We start from the raw sequence: 12,790 nt of genomic DNA on the forward strand, positions 1-12,790 counted from the left end.
AGTTTCCTGGGTGTTGACATACCCCAACACCGCCCTCTGGTGGTTGACAGATGTTAATTCAGAGACAAATCAGTAGCCTTCCCAGCATCATCTCCAACAGCCCATACATTAAGTGTGGGCGAAGTCATATCCTTAGACCAAGTTCTGTATTTTGCACAGGAGCCATTACATTTCAGGGGGAGGGGCTGTCTACCTAGGTGACTCTCAACATGACCTGAGTCCAGTCAAGGAGAGAGGTCAGGGCCTAGCTGGTTTGACTCAGTGGATAGACCGTCCGCCTGCGGACTGAGGGGCCCAGGTTCGATTCTGGTCAGGGCGCATGCCTCGGTTGTGGGCTTGATCTACGGTAGGGGACATGCAGGGGACATCATTGGTGTTTCTATTTCTCTTCCCCTCTCCCTTCCTCTCTGAAATATATTAAAAAGAACAATCAATCAATAAAAATAAATGTTGGATCTGGTTTCCTTTATTTCTTAAAAAAAAAAGGAGAGAAGTCAGGTGGGATCCTGAGATTGGAAGGCCTAGAGCAGTGGTTCCCAATCTTCCTAATGCCGTGACTCTTTAATACAGTTCCTCATGTTGTGGTGACCCCCAATTTCATTGTTACAAATTGAACATAATTAAAGCATAGTGATTAATCACAAAAACAATATGTAATTATATATGTGTTTTCCGATGGTCTTAGGCGACCCCTGTGAAAGGATCGTTCGACCCCCCAAGGGGTCATAACGCACAGGTTGAGAACCCCTGGCCTAGAGTATCAAGAGATTAACCATCCTTGGTCTCAAATCCTTCTCTTGACCACTACATCCCTCACAGGTTCTTGTTCCCCACCCTAAACACTAGACCGATAGGCAGCAAGAACAAACCCAGGGGACAAGGGTGACTGGCCAATAGGCACTGACAGAATTAGAATGGTAAGAAACATCCCTTTTTATGTCCTCATCTCTCAGGCCCAGAGCAGTGTTAGCTCTGTGGGGTCAAGGGGCCTGTCCTACTCATCCCTCAGATCCTAGCACAGTGCTGGCACTCCATAAACATCAGATGCCAGAATGAATGGATGGAGGAATGAATAAGTGTAATGAATGTGCCTCATTCACTCCCTCCTGCCTCCTCATCCTGACCCTAGAGAGCAGCCTGCTATATGGCTCCTAAAACGGTTTCTCACTCAACTGCCTCCCCTACTCTCCAGCCTCCAGCCCCCAAGTGATGATTTCTCTGGTTCTCCTCTGACCTTGGTCCCCCAAATCTGCCCTGTTGTCAGAGCATTGGGCTAGGAGTTAGGAGTCCCGGCTCTGCCATCAATGAGCTCTTTTGGCTCTTGTGGCCTTATCTGTAAACTGAGATGGGGCTCTCTTCGCCCTAGGAAGTAAGTGGGATGGGAAGGTACCCAACCTTACTTAGGACTGCGGTATTCTGACCCAGAGTTGTTGCTTTTTCCTCTCTCTCCAGCATTATAAGTGTTCTGTGCATAATATAAAAATATATACACGTTCATAACGATAATAAATCAAAACCCTCCCAGAAGTACTCTCTGTGAGGTGGGGATTTGTTGCTGCTTTATAGACTTGATGTCATTCACTCCTCACACCAACCCCGCCACGTGGGCGCTTTGATTATCCGTGTTTCACCGATGAGGAAAGTGAGGATTAGAGAGGTCCAGTTACTTGCTCAAGGTCACACAGCTTGAATGGTAGGTTGGGATACAGCATGAGGGATACAAAAGTTTAAGTACTGGGAGGGCATTCTGGACAGAGTGAGAAATTTCCTCAAAGGCTCGGCTTTATCATGAGTTGGCCCTCTTCTTTTGTCGCTCAGGTTGTGGATGCAAAAGTGAAACAGTGCAAGTTGTGACCAGCCACCAGAGACTTAGCTGGGCAAGGGGCTGCCCCAGCTTCTGTTCCTGCAACTCTGGGTTACAAAACTGCCCTTAGCTTTGCCACTGCATCCTGTGCTGCTGGAGGACAGCCACTCTATTGTGTTTTACAGCTTTACCGAGGCTTAATTAATGCAGGAGAAACTGGGCTTAACGTGTACAATTCAGTAGGTTTGGACCATTATGCCCGTGTGAAACCATCACCACAGTCAAGATAGTGAACAGGTCAATCACCTGAAAGCTTCCTCCGGTCACTTAGCAATTCCTTCCTCCACTCCTTCTCATATCCCTACCCCCAAGCAATCACGGATCAGTTTTTTTTTGTATTTTTTTATTGATTTAAGAGAGAGGAAGGGAGAGGGAGAGATGGAAACATCAATGATGAGAGAGAATAATCGATCAGCTGCCTCTTGCGTCTCCCCTACTGGGGGTCGAGCACATAACCCGGGCATGTGCCCTGACCAGGAATTGAACCATGATCTCCTGGTTCATAGGTCAACTCTCAGCTATTAAGCTACACCAGCCAGGCACAGATCGGTTTCATGCCGCTATAGATTAGTCTGCATTTTCTAGAATTTTATAAAAATGGGACCATCCTCAGCCTGATATCCTGAACTCAGCAGAATTATTTTAATATTTATCCATATTGTTGCACGTATTAATAGTGCATTCCTTATTTGATTTATTTTTATTTTTAAATATATTTTTATTGATTTTAGAGAGGAAGGGAGAGGGATAGAGAGATAGAAACATCAATGATGAGAGAAAATCATTGATCGGCTGCCTCCTGCACACCCCCTACTGGGGATGGAGCCCACAACCTAGGCATGTGCCCTTGGCCTGAATCGAACCTGGGACCCTTCAGTCCGCAGGCCGACGCTCTTATTCACAGAGTCAAACCAGCTAGGGCTGATTTATTTTATTTTTAAATTAACGTACTGCTGGGGCTGACCGGCAGACCCCGAGCGATTACTCTGTCACGCGTTTCCGTGAAAGAGAGGGCTAAGGCACTGCTTGGCTGTCGCCGCCAAGGAGCCCTGTTCGCCTGCCTCCTTTGGCTTTTATTGGTACAAAAGCTAGAACTAAAATTAACTATTAGATACTATTAGCAGGGTAAGTATCCTTGAGAAAATATATGCGTCCTTTAAGCAAGGTCTGGTCTTTATTTTTTATATATATATTTTATTGCTTTTTTTACAGAGAGGAAGGGAGAGGGATAGAGTCAGAAACATCGATCATGCTGCCTCCTATACACCCCCTACTGTGCATGTGTCCACAACCAAGGTACATGCCGCTGACTGGAATTGAACCTGGGACCCTTTACTCCACAGGCCAATGCTCTATCCACTGAGCCAAACCAGCCAAGGTAAGATCAGGTCTTTAAAGACTAAACAATAGAGATTCTAGCAAACACCCTGGGGGATCAGGATCGGACTTGTGTGAAAAAGTCAAGGTGGGGGCTGCCGCCTTGGGCACGGTCCCCTCAGAGGCCCCCGACCTCTCGGAGAATCTTCCTTACAGACAGTCCAACCAAGTCCAGTGCTTCCCCACAATGTACAAGAAGAAAAAACTTTTGTGGTGAACAGTTCTATGCATTTTAACATAGGTATAGATTTGTGTAACCACCGCCACAACCAGAATACAGAATAAAAAACTCCCTGGTGTTATCAATGCCTTTGTAATCCCACCTACCTCTACCCCAACCCCTGGGAACTACTGATCAGATCTCCATTGACAGTTTGTCTTTTCGAGAACATCATATTAATGGAATCAGGTGGTATATAGCTTTTTGAGACCAGCTTCTTTACTCAGCATAAAGACTTAGAAATTCATCTAAATTGTGTGTTTCTCTCTTTCTTTTTTTGTGTAGTATACCACTGCATGGAGGTATGAGTTTGTTTATCCATTCACTTGTTGGATATTTGAGTGGCTTCCAGTATTTGACAATTACGAATGGAGCTGCTATAAACATTTGTGCACAGGTATTTGTGTGAACACATGTCTTCATTTCTCTAGGATAAATAGTTAGAACTAGGACTGCCGGATTGTATAGTAAGTGCATGTTTAACCCTATAAGGAAACTGCCGAATTGTTTTCCAAAGTAGCTGTATCATTTTTGTATTTTCATCTGAAAGTATGAAGAGTCCAGCTGCTCTGTCCCCTCACCAGCACTTAGCTTTGCCAATGTTTTTTATTTTAACCATTCTAATAGATGTGTAGTGGTATCTCATCGTAGTTTTAATTGCATTTTCCTAATGACTAATAATACAAAACATTTGCGTAAATGTAATTATTGATATATTATGGTTTCAGCCTGCCATCTTATATTTTGTTTTCTGCTCATTCTCTCATTTATCATTTATTTGTTGTTGTTTTCCCCTGTCTCCTAAGTTCTTTATGTCTTTTAGCTATAAGTCCTTTATTCAATACAGGATTTGTAAATATGTTCAAGTCTCTGGCTTGACTTTCCATTTTCTTGAAGATGTATTTGAAAAGCAAAAGTTTTACATTTGAAGTTGAGTTTGTCAATTCTTCATTCATGTATTATGCTTTTGGAGTCACAGCTAAGAAATCTTCATTTAACCCAAGGTCATGAAGATAGTCTACTATGTTTGCTCATAACATTTTTAAAAAAATATTTTATTATTGATTTCAGAGAGGAAGGGAGAGGGAGAGATAGAAACACCAATGATGAGAGAGAATCGTTGATTGGCTGCCCCACACTGGGGATCGAGCCTGCAACCCAGGCATATGCCCTGACTGGGAATCGAACCATGACCTCCTGGTTCATAGGTCGACGCTCAACCTATAAATGTATCAAAGCAATATGTTGCCTCCTGCAAGCGCCCTGACCAGGGAGGATCCTGCAATCCTGGTATATGCCCTTGACTAGAATCAAACCTGGGACCCTTCGATCCGCAGGCTGATGCTCTCTCTATCCACTGAGCAAACCGGCTAGGGCTCCTGGATCTTTGTATGCCAAGTAATTTTGTTTTGAATTTTAGACATTTTAAATTTTGAGACTTGGTCTTATTTGAATACTATGAAGAATGTTGATATTTATATTTTAGCAGGGAATTGACTATTGGATTCGGCCACAAGTTCTGACCAGCCTTCTGTGGATTGTGGTTTCGATGTTAATTCCATTTTGGAAGCCTTTGCAGTACTGTTTAGATTTGTCCCATGCGTGCACCATCCAGTGGTCAGTCTGAGAATTGGGTAGTGGTTTATCCTTTTTTAAAAAATATTGATTTTACAGAGAGGAAGGAGAAGGAGAGTTGGAAACATGGATGAGAAAGAAACACCAATCAGCTGCTTCCTGCACGCCCCACACTGGGGATTGAGCCCACACCCACAACCCAAGCATGTGCCCTAACTGGGAATAGAACTGTGACTTCCTGATTCATAGGTCAATGCTCAACCACTGAGCCACGCTGGCGGGGCATGGTTTATCCTTTAGCTCAATTCTAAGTACTTGGTATGCTGCTTAGGACCAAATCCTCAGCTTGGAGTTAAGTTCAGGAGTTCACAAACGAATTGGTTTCCCGAGTTCCTCCTTCTCCACAATCTCCCTAGTAGTTCTGGGTTCCCTGGGGCCGCTCTTTTTGGTCAAAAAGCTGGAGTTTTAGTTCCTTTGCTCTGCAGTGCACTTCCTGCAACTGTGCCCCCTTCCAGGGCCAAGTGGCAAAAGGATGGAGAGCCAAGAGAGCGAGAGCAAGGGCCAGCAATAGGGTTTGTCCCAAACCCTGGGACGCCTCCAGGCAAACTCCCTCCCTTAGAGTTTTAGGTGCCTGCAAGCCTCAGATATCACTGCAGCAGGAATGTTGGGGGTGGGTCTGGAGCATGAGAAAATGTATAAGGAGAGGAGAGCATTAGGAGTTTCTTTCCCAATCTTCAAACCAGAACTAAAGGGCTTCTACAGTTTCCACTGTCTGTGCCCTGTAGTCCACGTTCGGATTTCAGACTGTTTTAACCAGCCCAGAGAGCGCTGGAGGGACAATGGGGCCTCATCCCCTGGTCAATGGTCCTCCAAATACGGATTTTCTTCCCCAACGCACCTGCTACTATTTACTCTGTTCAGAGTCCTCCATGCATCCCGTCCAGGTTTTATGGCTGCATTTAGTGGAAGAGACAGAGTGGAATATGTTTACTCCGTGTTACCTAGTTCATTCCTTTTTATTGCCAAGTGGTATTGCATTGTATAGATTATGCTACAACCTGTTTATTCATTCTCTTGTTGATGGTCATTTTTGTTGTTTCCAGTTTTTGCTTATTACGAATTAAGCTGCTATGAATATTCAAGTATATGAACATTCAAGTATAAGTCTTTGTGTGTGGACACATACTTTCATTTGTTTTGGATAAATATCTTGGAATGGAAAAACTATGTATGGAATGGAAAAATGTATATACATATTTATGCCATATATATATATATATATATATACGTATACACACAATTATATATATATATTATATGCCATATATTATATATAACTTTATATATATGAGATATATATATAAAATAACATTTATATATATATAAAATAACATTTTATATATATAAAATATATATATATAAAATAACATTTTTTAAAGGAAACTGCCAAAATGTTTTTTTAAAATAGTTATATTATTTTACATTCCTGCCAACAGCTTAGGAGCATTCCAGTGGCTCCGCACTTGGCACAGTCTTTTTCATTTAGCCTTCCAAGAGGATGTGTAGTGGGATTTCACCGCAGTTTTAATTTGCATGTCATAATGACTAATGATGTTGAGCATCTTTTGAACTGCATATTTGCCTGCATATCTGTATATTATCTTTGGTGAAATATCCATACAAATCTTCTGGCCATTTAAAACACTGTCCTGTTTTATTGTTGAGTTGTAAGCATTCTTTATATAATCTACACACAAGTCCTTTATTGGATATATAATTTGCAATGTTTTCTCCCAATCCACAGCCACCACATTTTATTCATCTGTTTGGCTTTCCCTCCATATTCTGCCTGGATCCATTCCCTGTTCTTCCCATTGATATCACCGCCACCCTGGTTCACCTCTCCTGGACCATTCTCCTGCTCCGGCCTCACATGGTATCCTTGCTTCCACACTGGCAGAAAGTCTGGGTGTATAGATGAACATGTGAACAAAACTAACTCCATTTCTGTGTCCCAGATTTCATTCCATTTTTTTTAGGTTTCATGCTGTGATCTTTGACCAACCTCACTGTTCTTAGTAAACATATCAAAGCTTTCTAGTTGATGATTACCCATGTTCCTTAAAATGTAGCCATAAATTTGTTTTTAGTAATAGACAAATGGCATGGCAATCAAGATAAATATTGAACTGGTAATAGTATCGATTATAAACAATCATCTATCATAAGACCACCAGGAGGGATGGCCCCTGGTACTACTGCAATTTTTGACCCTTTGTCTTGTCAATCATTAGCACTCAAGATATATTGTAAAAAATAATACCAGCAGAGAATAATCTGAGTAGACTGCTGGGCTGTCTTTTCTGCTCCAAAGCAATCATCCTGTAAGTAAATTCCCCTATAACAAATTGTTATAATCTGTTGAATTGTTTGCTTCATTTGTCGGTTTTACGATACCTTCTCATTACGGTGTCCATTACACCTTTGCCCCACCATCGGACACCTGGACTGGCCTACACTTCAGTCTATTTAAAAATGCACACCGCATCACTTCACCTCCATGTACTAGTGTAACATCCTTCAAAGGCTCCCCGTTCCCTTGGCATAAAACCCAAGTCCCTGACAATGGGTCCCAAATGCTCACTATCTGATCCCTAACTGTCTTCCTGGTCCCATCTTCTATCATCCCCCACCCCTTGCCCACCACGCTGCAGCCACAATGATCCTTTTCCTCAAACACACCAGCTTCTGTTCCTAAGGCCTTTGCACAAGCTCTTTCCTCTGCCTGGAGTACTCTTTGCCCTGTTCTGCACATTGCTGACTCTTCTGTCATTTAGCAAGTTAAAAGGTCACCACTTCAGACAGACATTCCTTACACATCTGGAGTGGCTACCTCCATACTCTCTCTGACATCGTGCTACAGTATTTTATTTCTCTGCAGAATAGTTATCACAAAACAACACTTCCCTTGTTGTATTGCCTGCCTCCACTAGAATATGTTTCATGAAAGCGGAGACTTTGTCTTCTTTATTTCTATATCCCTAATGTGCAGAGCAGTTCCTGGCACGCAGCACAGGCTCAATAAATTCTTGTTGAGTGTCTGTGCCTACTTCTGTGCCTGGCACCTGGCCACAGAGTAAATGTTTGCCGCCTGAATTTGTCAGGTAATCCATCCCTATGGCACCAACGGTCAAAAGCAGCCCTGGGCCCTGGCTGGTGTTGCTCAGTAGGTTGAGCACCATCCCATGCACCGAAAAGTTGCTGGTGCGATTCCCAGTCAGGGCACATGCCCAGATTACAGATACAATCCCCAGTGGTGTGCCGGAGGCAGTCGATCGATGTTTCTCTCTCTCTCTCTCATCAATGTTCCTCTCTTTACAAAATCAATTTTTTAAAAAAAGCATTCCTGGGCCAGAAGAGGGAGGGTAAAGACACACATATAGAAATATGACAAAAGAAAAGTTGCAGAGAAGCCTAAAAGGGATCAATTTCTCCAGAAGTGTTTTAGGACCTTGTGACAGAGTTGCCATGTCCCTGGCTCTGGCGTGGGTTTCCACCCAAGGGACAGCCTTCCCTTGGTTGCTGGGGCTGTTAGGCCCCCAGAGAATGCACACGAGGCAAGGGAACAGCTGGCCGGCGCAGCCCAAAGAACCTTCACAGGGCCTGCCCGTCAGGAAATGAGACCCTTTGGACCTCATCTGCTGTTCACTGTGCTCCTGCACATCCTGGTGTCTGCAAGTTGATCTTCCCATCCCACAATCCTCAGCACGGTGGTCCCCTCCCAGGAACTGGTGACAGCTTGTTGTTCCCTTGGCTCCTACCCTCTCCCAGACCCTGTGGCACCAGGCCTGCTGGCTGCGTATGGCACCTGGGCTGCACAGACAGGGTAACACACAGCGCCAGCTTCTTCTCTTCGGGGACTTTCCCGTAGGCCTCAGCCCTCCCTGAGAGCGTGGTTGGGAAGCAGTCTGAGGAGTCCCTGTGAGGAGGCTGCATTGCGCTGGTGAATCCAGGGCCACCCCTGGGGCGTGGAGAGGAGCGGCTTTCCTGAGCACTCAGCACTCTGAGCCCTGAAGAGAGATGTGGCCACTCACGCTGCTTTGGCCTGGGAGAGAAGCTTCCCTGAGGTCAAGAACCCTGCCCAGCGTCCACGGAGGCCTCAGCCTTCCCTGTAACTAAGAGTCATGAATGATGTAAACACACTCCCAGAGCCTCTTATCTGAGGTGGGGACTCCAGATGGCAGGGCCGAGTCTGGGCAGGGCTTATCAGGCAAAGCCACTTTTTTTGTGGCAGAAATTTCTGGGAAGTGGTTGCCCAGGATGTGGCCCTGTTTGTGGACTTCTTGGCTTGGAAGTAAGGGACCAAGGCAGCACACACGGAGTCCTCTCACTCCTCTGTCCATCTCATCCAGCACTCCAAACTGCCCCCTGTGCCCCGAGGCATGGACCGGGGCTCAGGAGGGGCGTGAGTCCAGATGAGGTTTGCCTCCATCCTCAGCTTGGATTGGAGAGTGGGGCAGGAATTCTGTCTAGGGATGACTCTCCCCCCTTTCAGAGTGCCTAGGGCACTGCGCCTTCACAGGTCTATCCCTTGGCCTTCAGTCCCAGGCCAAATCCTCTGTGGGGCCCATGGGGGCTTGCTCTGGGGGAACCCAGGAGGCGCCTGAGCCCATCTGAGGAGTGTGCTGAGCCTAGGATGCAGGCCTTCCTGGCCACCATGGCAGCGGAGAGAACAGGGTCCTCGTTTGGCCTCTCTTGGCAGTCACTTTAGAAAACCCATCTCTGCCTGCCTTTGCTTGGGTTCCTACTCTCTGTCACCTGTTCAAAGGATACTGACCAGGAAACAGGTGCTTTTTACCAGGCAGCACCCGCCTATCTGCCTTAACCAAAGTCCAGTCTCAGTTCCTTGCCCCGCCCTTTGAGCCCTTCTCCCTCCCCTAGACTCCCCCAAGAGGGGAAGAGGGTGTGTGTTAGCCAGCAGGGGGCGCTGCTGCCACAGGGTCAGAGCTTCCAGGAGTCTGAAGCTACAAGAGCCAAACTGCTAATCCCCTGGGAACACAGGTTGACCTGAGATGGATTCTGGTCCTGCTGGACAGAAGGGGGATGATGAACTGATAGACATGCCCCATTCAGAAATGGGGGCACCCTTATCCATCCTTCCCTGCTGCTGTGTCCACACACCTAGTGTCCAAAGGGTATGGTAGAGCAGTCTTGATGCATATTTCATGTTCTAGCTGGAGTCACCAGTGACCTGGGCATTCCTGGGGTAGGCTGTGTGACCTCTCTCACCTCCTGCCCTATTCTCTTTAGCTCAATGTCCTTGACTCCCCAGACTCATAACCTAGGATGGAAGCCAAGGCTCAGAGTTTTGCCTTGGCCTTGGCAGCAGGCATACAGGCCCCTTTGGCAGGGTTGGGGTTCGTATCCCTACACGGCGCCCAGAATGGGGAACCTAGAGAGGGCCTCAGAAAGGTCCTGCTCCAACCCATCCCACATCCTGGCCATCCCCAAATTCTGTCTACCGATCCTGCTCTCAAGTAGGCCCACTTCTCCCCATCCCCTATGGCCACAGTCCTAATCCACCTGAATCATTGAGCTGCCTCCTGTCCATCACCCTGCTCCCAGGACGCAGCAGGGTCCCAGACTAGGGTAAGACAAGTAAGTGCCTAGGGTGCAAATTTAAGGGGGTGCTCACTCTGAGGGTCATGCGAGTACAGAGCTGGCCCCTGAGAGTGTCTCCTCGGGTTTTGTAGCCTAGGAGACTGTTTGCCTCACCCTCGTTCCTCCCCGGTACCCCACATATCTCATCTTCCTGGCAGCCACAGAAAGTTCTAAAGCACAGGTAGGACTCCCAGTGACCCTCACAGGGTCTGCCTTAGAATTTACTTCAACAAACATCTGATGACAGACCCTGGCTCTCCAGAAGGGGGGGAACCACGGGTCGTGCCCTGAGGAGCTCCCTGTTTGGCAGGATAAGGTCCAGACTCCTGAGTACAGCATTCAAATTTCTTCACAGCGTGTCCCCCATTGGCTGGTCCAGCCTTAGCTCCTGGGGCAGCCACACCACAAGCAGGATCTGTGTGCACTTTCTTAAATATATATACTTTTATTTATTTCAGAGAGGAAGGGAGAGGGAGAGAGAGAGACAGAAACATCAATGATGAGAACCACTGATCAGCTGCTTCCTGCACGCCCCACACTGGGGATCGAGCCCGCAACCAGGGCATGTGCCCTGACTGGGAATCAAACCGTGACCTCCTGGTTCACAGGATGACGCTCAGCCACTGAGCCACGCCGGCCGGGCTGTGTGTGCACTTTTGAGCCTCCAGGCTTTTCCTTGGTCTATCCTGGAATGTCCTTTCCCACTGCTAGCCTACTAAACTTTGACTCCATCGCCCTGCTGAATACTTCGTCCTCAGAGCAGCCACCTGAACACTGGCTGAGATAAACTGCCGCTGTCCTCACACCCAGGACCTCTGTCCCTTTGTCTCGTACTCCAGATATGGCACACATGTCATTCTGTCAGAGCGCACTAAGTGCCTACAGTTTCTGAGAAGTGTGCTAGATGGCAGGGAGGTGACGCCGTGAGCGTAACGGTCACATACTCTGCTCTCAGAGAGCTCACATCCACATTAGTGGTGGGGACTGTGGCGGCTCACTTCTAAGTGCCCCACACGGCTGGTAGGGGCCAGGGCTGAGCAACATTCTGTGATCACCAGATGCCCCCAAGTCTTCAGACTTCTGGAGTAACTGCTCTACGAAAAGCACATTCATCCACGTGTGCTCCAGCCCATGAGGCTGGGGGAACCCCCCCCCCCCAACATTCACAAAGGTTCTCGAAGAAGGGAGAATGGCTTTTGATTCCTGGGGTGACCAGTCACCAGAGGTCCCCTCGCTCAGAGCTCCTCCCAACCCACCATGGTCCATTGTGCCCCCAATATGGACTCCGTCTTCTGAAATACTCCCAGAGCAGCATTTCACATCGGCTATCTGACATGGTAACACACTCACTGTGGCTTGTCAACTGCCAAGCCGGAGGACAGATAGTCATGCTTTCTCCCGGACCATCCAGGCAGGCGGGTCACTGTTGACCCTTAACCCTCCTATCAGTCAGTCAGGGAAGAGATATTTTCCTGAAGACTTATGCACGCAGAGAAAGAACTGAAACCTCTCACACCTGGCTATGGTCCTCTTTAAATCGATCTCCTGTGTGGACCTACCTTTCAGGAGAGGAAGAGCACACTCACCTGATGCTAACAGCCCCTTTCCCGTGTTCTCTAGCTGGCTAGCCCTTTCACTGGATTCCCAATCTCTCTGTGGGACTTAGAGGGGGCACATATGTAAACAAGGCAATGGGAAAGAGAGCAGAGGTCCCCTTGGAGGGACAGAACCAGCAGAAATGATCGCAGTGCTGCTCAGGGAAGCCACGCACCTCCCTCCTTCTCTCCTTTTGGGGCATAGGTGTGTTTCTGTGGAAACTGTCCTGTTGCCACGACCATCTCAGGGAAAATGTGCATACTGCTGAGACAATCTGAATCCATCCATCCACCCATCCTCCATGTCACACTGATTCACAGGGCACCTGCTGTGCTCAGCCAGAGTACAGTACTCATGATAGTGTACCCCTAGGCCAGTGATCGGTAAACTCATTAGTCAACAGAGCCAAATATCAACAGTACAATGATTGAAATTTCTTTTGAGAGCCAAATATTTTAAACTTAAACTATATAGGTAGGTACATTGTTATTAACTTA

The sequence above is a fragment of the Myotis yumanensis genome, unplaced genomic scaffold, assembly GCF_028538775.1.
Source record: "Myotis yumanensis isolate MYYU_CA2020_CCGP unplaced genomic scaffold, mMyoYum1.0.hap1 SCAF_5, whole genome shotgun sequence".
Taxonomy (NCBI): Eukaryota; Metazoa; Chordata; class Mammalia; order Chiroptera; family Vespertilionidae; genus Myotis; species Myotis yumanensis.